Source organism: Lygodium microphyllum, chromosome 15 (genome assembly GCF_053477565.2).
Source record: "Lygodium microphyllum isolate KBCC chromosome 15, Lygodium_microphyllum_v1.1.10, whole genome shotgun sequence".
NCBI lineage: Eukaryota > Viridiplantae > Streptophyta > Polypodiopsida > Schizaeales > Lygodiaceae > Lygodium > Lygodium microphyllum.
Window position 1 is genome coordinate 150,142,829 of NC_141149.1, and position 13,929 is coordinate 150,156,757.

Genomic DNA, 13,929 nt, shown 5'->3' on the forward strand with positions numbered 1-13,929 from the left:
AAACTAAGCCCATAGATTCCCCCCGCCCTGTTCACTGGGATTCAAAAGCTTTTTTTTAATAATGCAAAGTATATTAGTAATGAACTAGCGTTCCACACATGTACGGACGCTAGGTCACTTTGTGGCAGTTTCGTTACCCCAATGCGGCAAGTGAAGTCGTCGTGCACGATAGCACTATTTTGCACGGTAACTCTGCTTAACAATCTATTTCTCATCTTTCTCTCTCCTATTTTCCCTCTCTGTTTCTTTTTTTTTCACCCTCTTTTTCTCTCTCTCATTTCTCCCCCCAATTCCCTATATCTAATTCTCTCTCTCTTTGCCTTATATTTTAGTCTCTCTCACTTCTCCCCCCAATTCCATATATCTAATTCTCTTTGTCTCTCTTTCTGTCTTCTACTTTAGTTTATTTTTTCTCTTCTTCCTAGTTCTCTATCTCTCTCCTTGCTTTTCTTCTCTCTCTCGCTTTCTCTCTTTTATTACTCCCCTCTCTCCTCTATTTTTCTTCTCTCTCCGTCTCCTCTTTTTTCATTTTTTTCTTCTTCTCTCTCTTTTCATTCTCTTTTTAAATTTTATATTCTTTCTCTCTCTCTCTTAAATTTTATATTTCCTCTCTATTATTTTCTCTTTTTATATTTAAATTCTCTCTCTCTCTCTCTCTCTCTCTCTCTCTCTCTCAAAGTATGTGAATTCTATCTTTTCCCTATATACAATTCTCTCTCTTTATGTTTATATTCTCTCTCTTCTCCTCTCTATCTCTCTCCTTTTACTCTCTCTCTCTCTCTCTCTCTCTCTCTCTCTCTCTCTCTCTCTCTCTCTCTCTCTCTCTCTAGTTTTTTACTCTCGCTTTCTTTTCTCTTTCTCCTTCACTCCCCCTATTTTCTCTCTTTTTCAAATTATATATTTCATCTTTGTCTCTCTCTCTAAGTCAAAAACTATATTAAAAAATATTTAATTAAAAAAAGACTATTCTCTTTTCTCTTTCCCTCCCTCTCTCAATCTTTTTCTCTTTCTTATTTTTTTTATCCTTCTCTTTCTTCTTCTTTTATCTCCCTCTCGAAGTGTGTGAAAAACTATATTCAAAAAATATTTAATTTAAAAAATTAAATTAAAAATTTTAATCTAACTAGGAGAGAGAGAGAGAAAAAAACTTTTAATTTAAAAAGAAGTTTGATTTAATTAAAGAAGAGAGAGAGAGAACCTAGGCCCTACACATGAGAGAGGGGGGAGGGGGGAGAAAGAAAAATATTTAATTTAAAAAGACTATTCTTTTTTCTCTTTCCTCCTCTTCGTTTTTTTCTTTTTCTTCTTTTTTTAATCCTTCTTTTTCTTTCTCTCTCTCTCTCCTTTAAATTTTAAAAAAGCTTTTAAAAATATTTAATTTAAAACTTTTTTAATTACAAAGTTTAACCTAATTGTGTGTGTGAGAGAGAGAAGGGGAGGGGGAAGAGAAAATAAGAGATTACATGTGAGAAAAAGGAAAGGGGAGGGGGTTTTAATCTAAAAAGGGAGGTTGATACCCTCTATCTTGGAAAATATTTAAATTTAAAAAAATACTTTTCTCTTTTCTTATTTTCCCCATCTCTATTCCTCTTTTCCTCTTTCTTCTTTTTATTCTCTCTCCTCGCCTTTCTTCTCTCTCTTCCCCCTCTCTCCTCTCTTTTCCTTCTCTCTCCTACTTCTCTTTTTTCCTATTTTCTCTTCTCTCTCTTCATTCTCTCTTTTTTTTATTTCCTCTCTATAGTTATGTGTGTGTGTGTGTTTAAATTCTATATCTTCTTCTTCTTTTCTCTCTCCTTTTCTTATCTCCCTACTTTTCTTCTCTCTTTCTCTCTCCCCCTTTTTTTCTCCCCCCTCTTTTCCTTTTTTCTTTTCCTCTCTCTCTCTCTCTCTTTCTTAAATTTTATATTTCCTCTATAATTCTCTCTCTCTCTCTCTGTTCCCCCCTCTCTCTCCCTTTCTCTCTCTCTCTTCCAAGTTTTTTTCTCTCTCTCTATTTTTCTCTTTCGTCTCTCCCCCTATTTTCTCTCTCTTTCAAATTAGATATTTTCTCTCTATCTCTCTCTAAGTCAAAAACTATATTAAAAAATGTTTAATTTAAAAAAGACTATTTTCTTTTCTCTTTCCTTTCCTCTCTCCGTCTTTATCTCTTTTTTCTTCTTTTTTTAATCCTTCTCCTTCTTCTTCTTCTTCTTCTTCTCAAAGTGTATGAAAAACTATGTCCAAAAAATGTTTAATTAAAAGAAAAGTTTAAATTAAATATTTCAATCTATTTGAGAGAGAGAAAAACTTTTAATTAAAAAATAAGTTTGATTTAATCAAAGGAGAGAGAGAAAGAAAGAGAACCTAGGCCCTACACATGAGAGAGAGGGAGGAGGGGGGAGAAAGAAAAATGTTTAATTTAAAAAAGACTATTCTCTTTCCTCTTTCCCCCCTCTCTGTCTTTTTCTCTTTCTTCTTTTTTTATCCTTTGTTGTTGTTGTTCTTCTTCTTCTCTCTCTCTCTCTCTCTCTCTCTCTCTCTCTCTCTCTCTCTCTCTCATTTTTTAATTAAAAAAGCTTTTAAAATGTTTAATTAAAAAGTTTAACCTAATTGAGAGAGAGAGAGAGAGAGAAACTTTTGATTAAAAAAGGAGTTTGATTTAATTAAAGGGGAGAGAGAGAGAGAACCTAGGCCCTACAATGAGAGAGAGAAGGAGGGGGGAGGGGAGGGGCTTTTAATTAAAAAGAGAAGGGGGAAGAGAAAAGGAGAGATTACACATGAGAGAAAGGGGAGGGGAGGGGGTTTTAATTAAAAAATGAAGGTTTGGAAAATGTTGTAGGTTTAGGAAGCCCTTTGAGGTTTGGGGCTTTCTGAACCTACAATCAAAATAAAATAGTACTAGGGTATTTGTATCAATACCAATGGTGGGGATGTGTCTTGGTTAGCCAAAAAACAAAGCTAATAACTCTTGAGAGACTTATATATTTTACTACTATATTATTTTGGTTGTAGGTTCCAGAGGCCTTTTCGAACCTATCCCTTTTTCCAAACCTCCCTTTTTCAATTAAAACCTCTTCCCCTCCTCTCTCTCTCTCTCTCTCACGTGTCCCCCTCTCTCTCATTATAGGGCCTAGGCTCTATGTGTGTGTGTGTGTGTGTGTGTGTGTGTGTGTGTGTGTGTGTGTGTGTGTGTGTGTAAAAGAGGCATTTCTCACAGCAAACATAAAATGAAAAAAATACAAGAAAATACTCTTAATTGCCAAAGACAACCATAGCCAAGGTGACCATGTTGTCATGAATTGTATTACCAATGAAAGAGAAATACATTGGCATGAGAATTAAAGGATGATTGATGCAACAAGATACTCACCTCTTGCTATGGTGGACATAGGTACACACCCCTATGATAGGTGGGAGGAAGGATCCCTCAATCTTATATTCTTGAAAAATTGCAAAAAGATCCTTCACATGTTACATCTCCACCTTTTATACCCAACCCTCACATATCCTAGACTAAGGTATTTTCTGCTTTATTACAAGCCATCCCGGCCTAGAAAAGCTTTCTCCTTAAAGCTAAATTGGAAACAAATTATAAGGATGATTACAAGGATAGCTTGAAGCATATGGAATCATGATGAAGTAGAGCCCTTATGTTGATGAAGAATCAAGAAGTTGAAGAAATGACCATGTAAATGGAACACACTACTGTAAGCTGTCCAAAACAGGCTGTATACAAAATTGGCTATATCTTGAGCTAGAAATGTCTGATTTCCATATGATATATATAGAAATGTAGAGGACAACATGTAGTATCCAGGCATACATTCAAAATCAAATTTTGATGAAGATAAAGCAATTAACTTTCCGACAGGAAATTATTACAGCTGTTCTGTTCATAAACTATCCTCTTGTAAAAGCCATGGAAATTGCTCCAAGTATGATGCTTGTTGCCAAGAAGATTCTTCAATAGGCAAACCTTTCTATTTGATAAGGTATTCCACAAGAATTCGGTTCCTTAGAACCTTCTCCCTCTTATCAATAATCTATCCGAGCTCATAGATGATCAAACCATCATCATCCAAGGGAGGGAGTTCTTCAAGAACTTGAATTTGGGGACCAACATACTTTTTAAGCTAAGACACATGAAAAACATTATGAATTCTTATGCTTGAAGGTAAATCAAGCTGATAAGCAAGATCCCCAACTCGTTCGACAATGCGGTAAGGACCATAAAATCTATGAGCAAGTTTATTGTGGCCTCCTTTGGGAGAAGCATATCGTGACTTGGGAACCTTCAAGAATACCCAATCATCTTCCTCAAATTCCACATGTCTTCTTTTCTCATCCGCATAGGCTTTCATGGTCTCTTGAGCTTTCCAAATGTTGTCCTTGCATTGCTTCATAAGAGCCTCCATCTTTTCTAACTCCTCACGAGCTTGTGGATTCACATATTCATGGAATAAGGCGGAGGGTACTTGCACTTTGTAACCATATAGAGCTTCAAAAGGAGACATTCCAAAACTCATATGGTAAGTATTGTTATAGCAAACCTCCGCAAGGTGAAGCCAATGATCCCAAGCATTTTGTGTGTCATGGCAAAAGTGTCGCGAGTATATCTCTAGCCATTTGTTAACTCTTTCTGTTTGCCCATTGATTTGCGGATGGTATGCTGTACTACGAGTCAATAGAGTTCCCATTTGAAGAGAATAAACTTCTCCAAAAGCTGCCCATAAACTTAGTGTTGCGATCGGACACAATCTTCATTGGCATTCCATGAAGCTTGAAGATAGATTCCATAAATTGTTCAGCCACTTGCTTTGCTGTAAATTGAGCTTTGATAGGGATGAAATGGGCTGATTTAGTCAACCGGTCTACCACTACATAAATGCTATTCCACCCATGCTTTTTTGTAGGCAATCCCACAATAAAATCCATGGTAATATCAATCCACTTACCATGAGGAATAGGAAGTGGCTAAAGTAAGCCGCCGAGTAAAAGAGAAGAATCCTTTTTTGTTGGCATGGAAGACATTGCATAACAAAATCCTTAACATCCCTTCAAATACCCTTCCAATAGAAGCTCTTATGAATATTATCAAAGGTTTTGAACAACCCATGGTGTCCCGCTAAAGGCAAATAGTGCATCTCATGCAAAATACAATCTTTGAAAGAAGATTGTGGTGTCAAGTAGACTCTACCATGATACCATAGAAGACCGTTATGCCATTTGAAATTGAAATACTCTTCTCCTTTGCCTTGCTGAAATTCCTTCATCATTTTTTATGCCTACTCATCAAGCAAATACTCTTTTTGGATATCATTGATCCAATCCTTATGCACAATTGAAATTGTTGAGATGGAGCATGCCCACATTCTTGATAAAGCATCCACTACAATGTTGTCTTTTTCAGCCATATAGGATATTTCAAAATCATAGCTTTGAAAAGTAGCTAGCCACCTCCATTGGTTAGGAGACAAATTTTGTTGGGAAAGGAAATATTTCAGCACACGGTGATCGCTTTTAACCTTGAAATGGTTGCCATATATATAATGATGCCACTTTTTAATAGCATGCAAAATTGCCAACATCTCTTGTTCATAGACATGTAGTTGACGCTCCTTATCATCAAGCTTGCGACTCTCATATGCTATAACTCCATGGTCTTGATAGAAAACAGCCCCAACTCCTCTTCCACAAGCATCTGCACATATAGTGAATTCCTTAGAGAAATCCGGGGGCAAACAAGAATAGGTGCTGAAATTAAAAGAGATTTCAACTCATTAAAACTCTTGTCGACTATGGAATCCCAAAAGAAAGACTCTTTCTTCAGCTTATCGATTAAAGGAGCCACCACATGAGCATAATTTTTTATGAATCTTCTATAAAACGATGATAATACAAGGAATCCCCGCAGAGAGATAGAAAAAGTCGGTGTAGGCTATTCTTTGACACACTTCACTTTGTTAGGATCCACTCTTATCCCTTTTTCTCCCACGTTAATGTGACTTAGGTATTCCACTTCTTCTTCCATGAAAGAACACTTTGACATATTGGCAAAGAGTGTATGTCTTCTTAATATGTCAAAGACCTCTCGTATGTGCATCAAATGCTCCTCCTTGGACTTGCTATAAATGAGAATGTCATCAAAAAAATAAAAGGACTGTTTTGTATAAGAGAGGCTGCAATATTTTGTTCATGAGAGCTTGAAAAGTGGCAGGGGCATTTGAGAGCCCAAATGGCATGACTAAGAAGTGGTATAACTCTCTTTCAGTCCTAAAGTCTTTTTTATACTCATCTCCTTCCTTCAAATTTGGTGATAACCCAAACAAAGATCAATCTTGGTGAAGACCTTTGCATCCTTAAGTTCATCCAAGAGATCGTCAATACGTGGAATCGGGTATCTATTCTTTACCATGGACTTGTTCAACTCTCTATAATCAATGCACATACAGAAAAATTCATCCTTCTTCTTTACCAAGAGCACGGGAGAGGCAAACGGAGATTGACTTGGCTGAATTAGACCCATTTGCAACAACTCTTTGACTTGTCGCTCCACCTCTTCCCTTTCAAACTTTGACAAGTGATAGGGAGGTTTGTTGATGGGCTTGGTATTAGGCAACAAATCGATAGGATGGTCAATCTCTCGCTTTGGAGGCAAAGATGATGGTGGTTGAAATAAATCTTTGTACTCCTCCAATAGTTCTTCCAACCTTGGATTCTTTTTCTTTGAAGAAGAAGATGGATGATTTGGTGGCTACTCTTCATCTACTTTCGCAATCAAAAGAGTGAAGATACATGATTGTGCATTGATTTCTTTTCTTAACTTCTTCGTGGATATGAGTTCCAACTGTCTTTTACCAATGCCCTTCAATTTAATATGCTGTCCATTCCATTTGAACTCCATTTGCATGTTCTCCAAGTCTAATGGAAATTTTCCAATGGACTTTAACCAATCGCAGCCAATGACAATATCAATAGGTCCCATTTCCAAAGTAACCAAGTCCACTTGTATGGTACATGCAGGAGATATAGTAATAGGAGTTTGTAGGCACACTTCATTGCTTGACTCATAAGCTCCATTCGCAACTTTGATATTCAATGGCACTTGCATTTGTCGAGGTAACAATTTCAGCCCATGTAAAGATTTGGTATTTATGAAGATATGGGTGCTACCTGTGTCTATTAAGAGATGAAACACTTTGCCATTGATCAACCCTTCAAGTCGAATGGTATTTTCTCCCTTACAACTGGTCCATGCATAATGAGAAATGGCACATAAAGAACCACCCGGATCAAAAGGAAAGCTATCCACAATGTCATAAAACTCATCATTGGTTCCATCATCTTCCTCATGCATGTCTTCGACCATAAGGTTTGCATCCACTTGAAACACATTTGCCTCTTGATTCTCTTGTTCTTCATCTTCATCCGGTTCATCAATGATGACAAAATTGAGCTTGCTATTTTTAGATTTACATTTCAACATATGGTCTTGTATCCATTTCTCTCCACACTTAAAGCATAAACCTTTGGCCTGCATGTCCTGAATTTGATCATTAGAAAGAACCTTGCTATAAGTGTTGTTTTGAGATCCCTTTTGTGTATTTTTAGCCCTTGTAAAATTTTACTGTGCTTTAGCCATATTTCTGAAATTTTGCCCCTGTTTTTGTGCATAATTTCCACCCTGTTTTGAGGTATAAACAGTAGGAAAGATTGGTACTTTGCTGTTATAACTGTTGGGACTGCTATATCCCCTGTTTTCTTGCCTAAAAGCGTCCTTTGGCTAGCTAAAATAAGCTCCAAACTTAGAGGACTGATTTGATGAAAAATACCATGCACCTTTAGGCTGAAAACCAATTGAATCTTTCTTATATTTCTGTCCATACCTTTTAGCATATTGAATAGCATCATGAATGCTCTTGGGCTGCATTGCGCCTACTTTCGAAGAAAGGGTCGGATCCAAACCAAATATATATTTGTTTAATTTTGCCATATCATCAATTCCATCAATGTACATAGAGAGGTTGAGGAAGTAGCCACACACGGACATGCCTCTTTGTTGAAGATCATACCATCTTTGTTGCAACTTTTCCTTTTCCATTGAAGAAACAAACACCTCAAACATTGCCTTTTTATAATCTTCCCATGAAGCAAAAGTATGACCAACTCTTTGCATGTATCTCCACCATGTATGAGCATACCCTTCAAAATGGAGTACCGCAAAGTAGATCTCAGCTTCGTCATGGCAAGGGAAAAGAGTGAAGTACATCTCTACTTTGTTTACCCATTCTTCTAACTCTGTTGGAGATGCATTATTCCCCTTAAAGTTGGAAATGGTGATTTTCTCTTTGTATTCCCTCTCATTATATGTTGGCTGAAAATTGTTAGAATGCTGTCCAAAAGGTGGTTGTCTCCAAGATTCTCTATGCATTGAATCCCGACCAAAGGAATTTGGCCTAGAAGCATTACCACCTTGATTTTGTTGATTCAATCCAAATGAATAATGTTGTCCACTAGTGGGCTGACCATAGATTGTGTTCTCTTTGTTAATGATGTCTTGAAATGACCTTCTTTCTTCAAATCTTTCATGGAACTCTTCATTCTCAATTTCTCTTAAGTCTTCATCCCCTACATAAGTTGCCTCATGTCTTGGATTAAAATGTGGACGAGAATGATACTTTGATGTGCTGACCAAAGGTATTCTTCAATGTAGAAGGCTCTCCTCTTTCAAAAGTGGACATGATTGGTTGATCAATCCCTTTCCCTTTTGCATTAGATGGCTAGGCTGAAGTATTTTCACCATGAATAGTGGGTCTATTTGGAGAAGAAAGTGTATTTTGAACGGCTGATAATACCTCATCAAACCCATTCTTCATAGTCTTTGCTACTATATTTTCAAACCCATATTGCATGAACCGATTGTGTCATTCATTGCATTGGTCGTCTTCTCCATATTTCCCATTGATTTAGAAAGTTGTTCAAAACCATCATGCATTTCAATACTCATCATATGTAACTCATTTGAAAGTGTAGGATCCCCAAAAGGTTCATGGAATGCTTGGTTCTCTTCATTTCCAAGTTGCACACTATGGGCATTACCAATGCTTACACCATCATCATGTTGATCTTGATTGCGGGCTTCATTGGAGATATTTTGTTCATTTGCATACTCTCTGATGTCTTCTTGAATTGTCTCCATCACTTGGTCTTTCCTTTTGCCTTTGGCCATTAGAAATGGTTGTAGTAATAATGGACTTTCAATCACAAAATCCCTTATATCTCTCAAAGTATTGCTTCAATCCCGATGTGTAATAACTCCAAAGAAAGCTTATGATGTAGGGATATATTAGATTTGAAGAGATTTCAACTAGGAATGAAGGTCTTAGGTGAAATACTGACAAACAGTGAGTCCCTGTTATGCTGTCTAGGTGTTGTCCAACTGTACCCACTGTCCCTAAAACTGAAATATCTTGAGCCACTGATGTCAGATTGAGCTTCCTGATTTAAATCAAAGATTATTATGCCCTCTATCCAAAAAGCTATCATGGAAATTCCTACAACCTGTAAGTGCCATGTTTGGACATATAGGAGTTCCCTGTGTAAGAATAAACCCTCCAACTCCTGTAGGTACTTGGAGAGGGTAGTGGGGCATTATAGGAGTCAAGAATGACCTGTAAATAGTGGGTACCTACTGTATAAACCTGTGAAAATTGTGACCTTGTAACTGTGACATTGTAGGTATCAAAAGAGTATGAAATACCCTGCTCTCTTTGCCATTCACTGTCAAATGAATGTACCTGCACCTGCACCTAAACTTGAAAAGTACGTGGGCTGCGAGACTACGGGAGGTGTGCAAAGTTCCTCCTATGCCGAGTCATGCACCCCGTCAGGGTCATAATCGGGAAGGGAGGGTCACCTCTCTTTTATCTTCCCAACTCGCCTGGGATCCGCTTTTCCTCAGGGGAATCGACATGACAAGTACATTCTAGGCTAAGAAAACAGTGATGCTATGCATAGACGGAAAAAGCCTTTGATTCTTTAATGAAATGCAAGTGGGAAATGGAAAAATTTGCTAAAACTGAAAGAGCTAAGGATAGGGATTACCCCTTTGCAGTGACTCACTGCTTTTACAATATCCCACTTACCATTTTCATTGGCATTTTTTAGTTCTAAGCATCAATGTTAGCTCAACCAAGTCAAGTACAAGTTAGACCCAAAATATGAGCAATGAATCACTCTATGCAATCTTATGAATGGACAGAGATGGTAAATCAGTAAACAACATCAATCAGCCCTAGGTTGAGTTTTCATGTTATCTAAGTGTAAATTTAGAAGCTCAAATTGCTCAATATCTCTCTTATCAACAATAGGACTTAGCTCAACAATAGGATGGAAAGAGAGATTTAACAATGAGCAATAGGAATACCTCTTGATTGTTGATGAAGAATCATAGATGAATCACAATCTGTCAATACTCCATAAAATCCACCATCAAATTGATCCAAGTTGAAGGTATAGGCTCAGCTTCAAGAGAAGATTAACCCCATAATGCTTGCTCCAACTCCAAGCAATCAAGAAGCTCCAATTGATTATGGGAATGCCATCATTGATTGAATATCTTCAAGAAAGGGATGTAGATAATCCAAGAACCTTGAAGAAGCCTCAATTCTTGATTAGAATCAAGAATTTATGAGAATTTAGGACCTTCTCTGGTGTGCAGATCGGTCGCAGATAGCTCACGTGGTGAATCCCGGAAGGTCCCCAAGAACAAAGTACTCTACTTTTTAGCACAAAAACCCATGTAAAAGCAAGCACGACAAGAGGCAAGAGACAAATTGGGTTCGATCTCCCCCATGCCTTGTGTGAGTGCTTCACAAAGCATGTATTTTATGTATATTTCCAATCTTCATGCTCAATAATAGCCCAATTACAAAAATATGACAAGCTTTTAGCTTTTGAGTTTGCTTTCTACAAAAATAGTAAAATAAAGCTAATGGACGGTGCCCATAGTGTCTGGCACGCCCAATCTCAATGTCCAAATAGAAATAACATATCCAGGCGCATAAGCGCATACAAAATAATAATAAATAATCGATGTCTCAATAGACATAACAAAATATAGGCGTGGCGCCTATCAGAATCTAATCCAAGAGTCGAAAACCCGCTAGACTCCAATGCTTTCCTCCGCCACTGCTGCTATCTCTACACATCAACTGAAGCATTCACAATCGTTAGTAAAATAACACAATTAAACCGACAAAAGTGAATACCTAGCAGTCTTCAGCTACATAAATAAATCAACTGGTTAGAAATAAATCCCAACCTTAATTTATTACGAGTGCGCACTCTAAACTCATAAACGTTTATTAATTTAATATGCATTTTGCGGAATCACCTGCTATGGAATCACCCATGTACACACTAAATTAATGAAACGCCCGAAAAGGACAGGCGTCCCCATCAACTTCTCGCACAAAGAATCCTCTTTGCGTATGAGCCCCGGTCATCTAAGTTTACGGAATCCATCGTAAAACCTCATGGAATCCACCGTGGAATATGCCTCCTGGCATCATACCCCCGAGGTGGGATAGCAATTGACCTCAATTGCTATTAGCTCAATGTGGAGCTAACAGAGTGGGGAAAGCATTTAGGTCTCTAGCGTGCATCCATTGTGCTTCCTCTACAGGATGGTTCTTAAATTTCACTAGATATCTAGAATACCTTCAGCCAGTTCTAGTGGTCATGTAGTCAGTGTCTATGATGGCTTCTGGTTCAAGTATTTCAGTCTCTTCTTCTAATAAAGGTGGGTTTTCATAGACAGGGTGGATAGGTAATTGGCCTCTAAATGGTCTTAATAAACTAATATGAAACGTATTATGAATTTTCCAATGAGATGGCAGTTCTAACTTGAATGCATTGTCATTAATCTTATGAATGATTCTAAATGGTCCGTAGAATCTAGGAGCTAATTTGACAACTGGATGTCTATCTACACTTTGCAGTCTACGCTTTTCTATTCTAAGCCAAACATAATCATCAACTTTGAAATTCATGGCTTGTCTTTTCTTGTTGGCTTGTTTGGTATATGATTGTTGGGCTTTAGCAATCATATCCTTTACCTCATCAAAAATAGAGTTATGCATAGTAGCAATATCATCGGCACTTTGTATTCTATTAGACAAAGATGCAACAGGTGTAGATAATCTATATCCATAAATAACTTCAAAAGGTGCTTTCTTTGTAGATGTGTGCGGTGTATTGTTATATCCAAACTGTAATAAATGTAAATGAGTATCCCATGTCTGAGGTTTAGAGATAGTGTATGCACGTAAAAGATCTAGAATGGTGCTATTTGTGGCTTCTGTTTGTCCATTTGTTTCTGGATGAAATGCAGATGAGAAATCAATCTTTGTGCCTAGATTTGCAAACAGTGTAATCCAAAAATTATTACAAAATCTAGAATCTCTATCTGAAATAATCACTTTCGGCAATCCATGGTTAGTAAAAACAGTTTTCAAAAATAACTGTGCTGCTTGTGATGCTGTTAAAGTTTTCTTACATGCAATAAAATATGCTTGCTTACTAAATCTATCTACAATTGTCCAAATCATGTCATGGTTAGATTTAGTATTTGGTAAACCAGTAATGAAATCCATAGATATATGTTCCCAAGGTTTAGATGGAATAGACAAAGGCATTAATAATCCATACTGTTTACCATGATGTCTCTTTATTCTTTGACAAATCAAACATTCAGAAACAAAATTAGATACATCTGCATCCATATGCGGCCAATAAAAATCTTCAGTTAACATGCGTAATGTAGAGATGATACCTCTATGACCTTGATATGGGGGACAATGAATTTCATTCAAAACAAAAGATCGGAATGGAATAGTAACACACAGTCTCTTTTCAAAGAACATGAATCCATCATTATATGACAATGAATCAACAGGAATGAAATTATTTTGAACTAATTTTTGCCAATCAGAATGAAAAGTAATATCCTGGTGATATGTGTCTTTCATGGCAATCAAAGAATCAAAAGATATGATAGAAATGTTATGAATTGCAGGTCTTCTACTCAATGCATCAGCAACTACATTTTCTTTTCCAGGTTGGTATTGAATGATAGGATGGAAACTTTGAATGAATGAAGCCCATTTGATATGACGGTCAGAAATTTGGGGTTGGCTAAGTAGATGTCTAATGCTTTGCTGGTCGGTCTTTATCATGAATTCTGAACCCATTAAATAATGCTTCCATTGTTTTAATGCTTGGACAACTGCTAAGAGTTCCTTGTCATAAGTGGAATATTTATGCTCAGAGGGTTTCAACTTAGAACTAGAATATGCTATTGGATGGTTGTCTTGCATTAGCACGGCTCCTATTCCTGATCCGCTAGCATCGGTCACAACTAGAAAGAATGGTCTGTTAAAGTCAGGCAATTGTAGAACAGGGGCATTGGTTAATGCACGTTTGAGTAAGTCAAAGGATTTCTGCTGGTTTTCAGTCCATTGATAAACAATGCCTTTCTTAAGAAGTTTGGTCAATGGTAAAGCAAGTAATGAGAAATTACGTACAAACTTCCTATAGAAACTAGCAAGACCAAGGAATGAGCGTAATTCATGTACATTTTTAGGAATAGGCCAATGCAATATTGCATCAATTTTCTTAGGATCAACTTTTATTCCTTCTTTTGATACAATATGACCTAGATATTCTATTTCTATCTTAAAGAATTCACTCTTGTCAGGATTTGCAAACAATTGATTTTCTTTCAGTAATTGAAAAACTAATGATAAATGCTCATAATGCTCTTTTTCACTTTGACTGAACACTAGAATATCATCAAAGAAAACAATCACACAATATTGATATTTTAGAAAAATACGGTTCATCATTCTACTGAAAGTAGCAGGTGCATCAGTTAATCCGAATGGCATA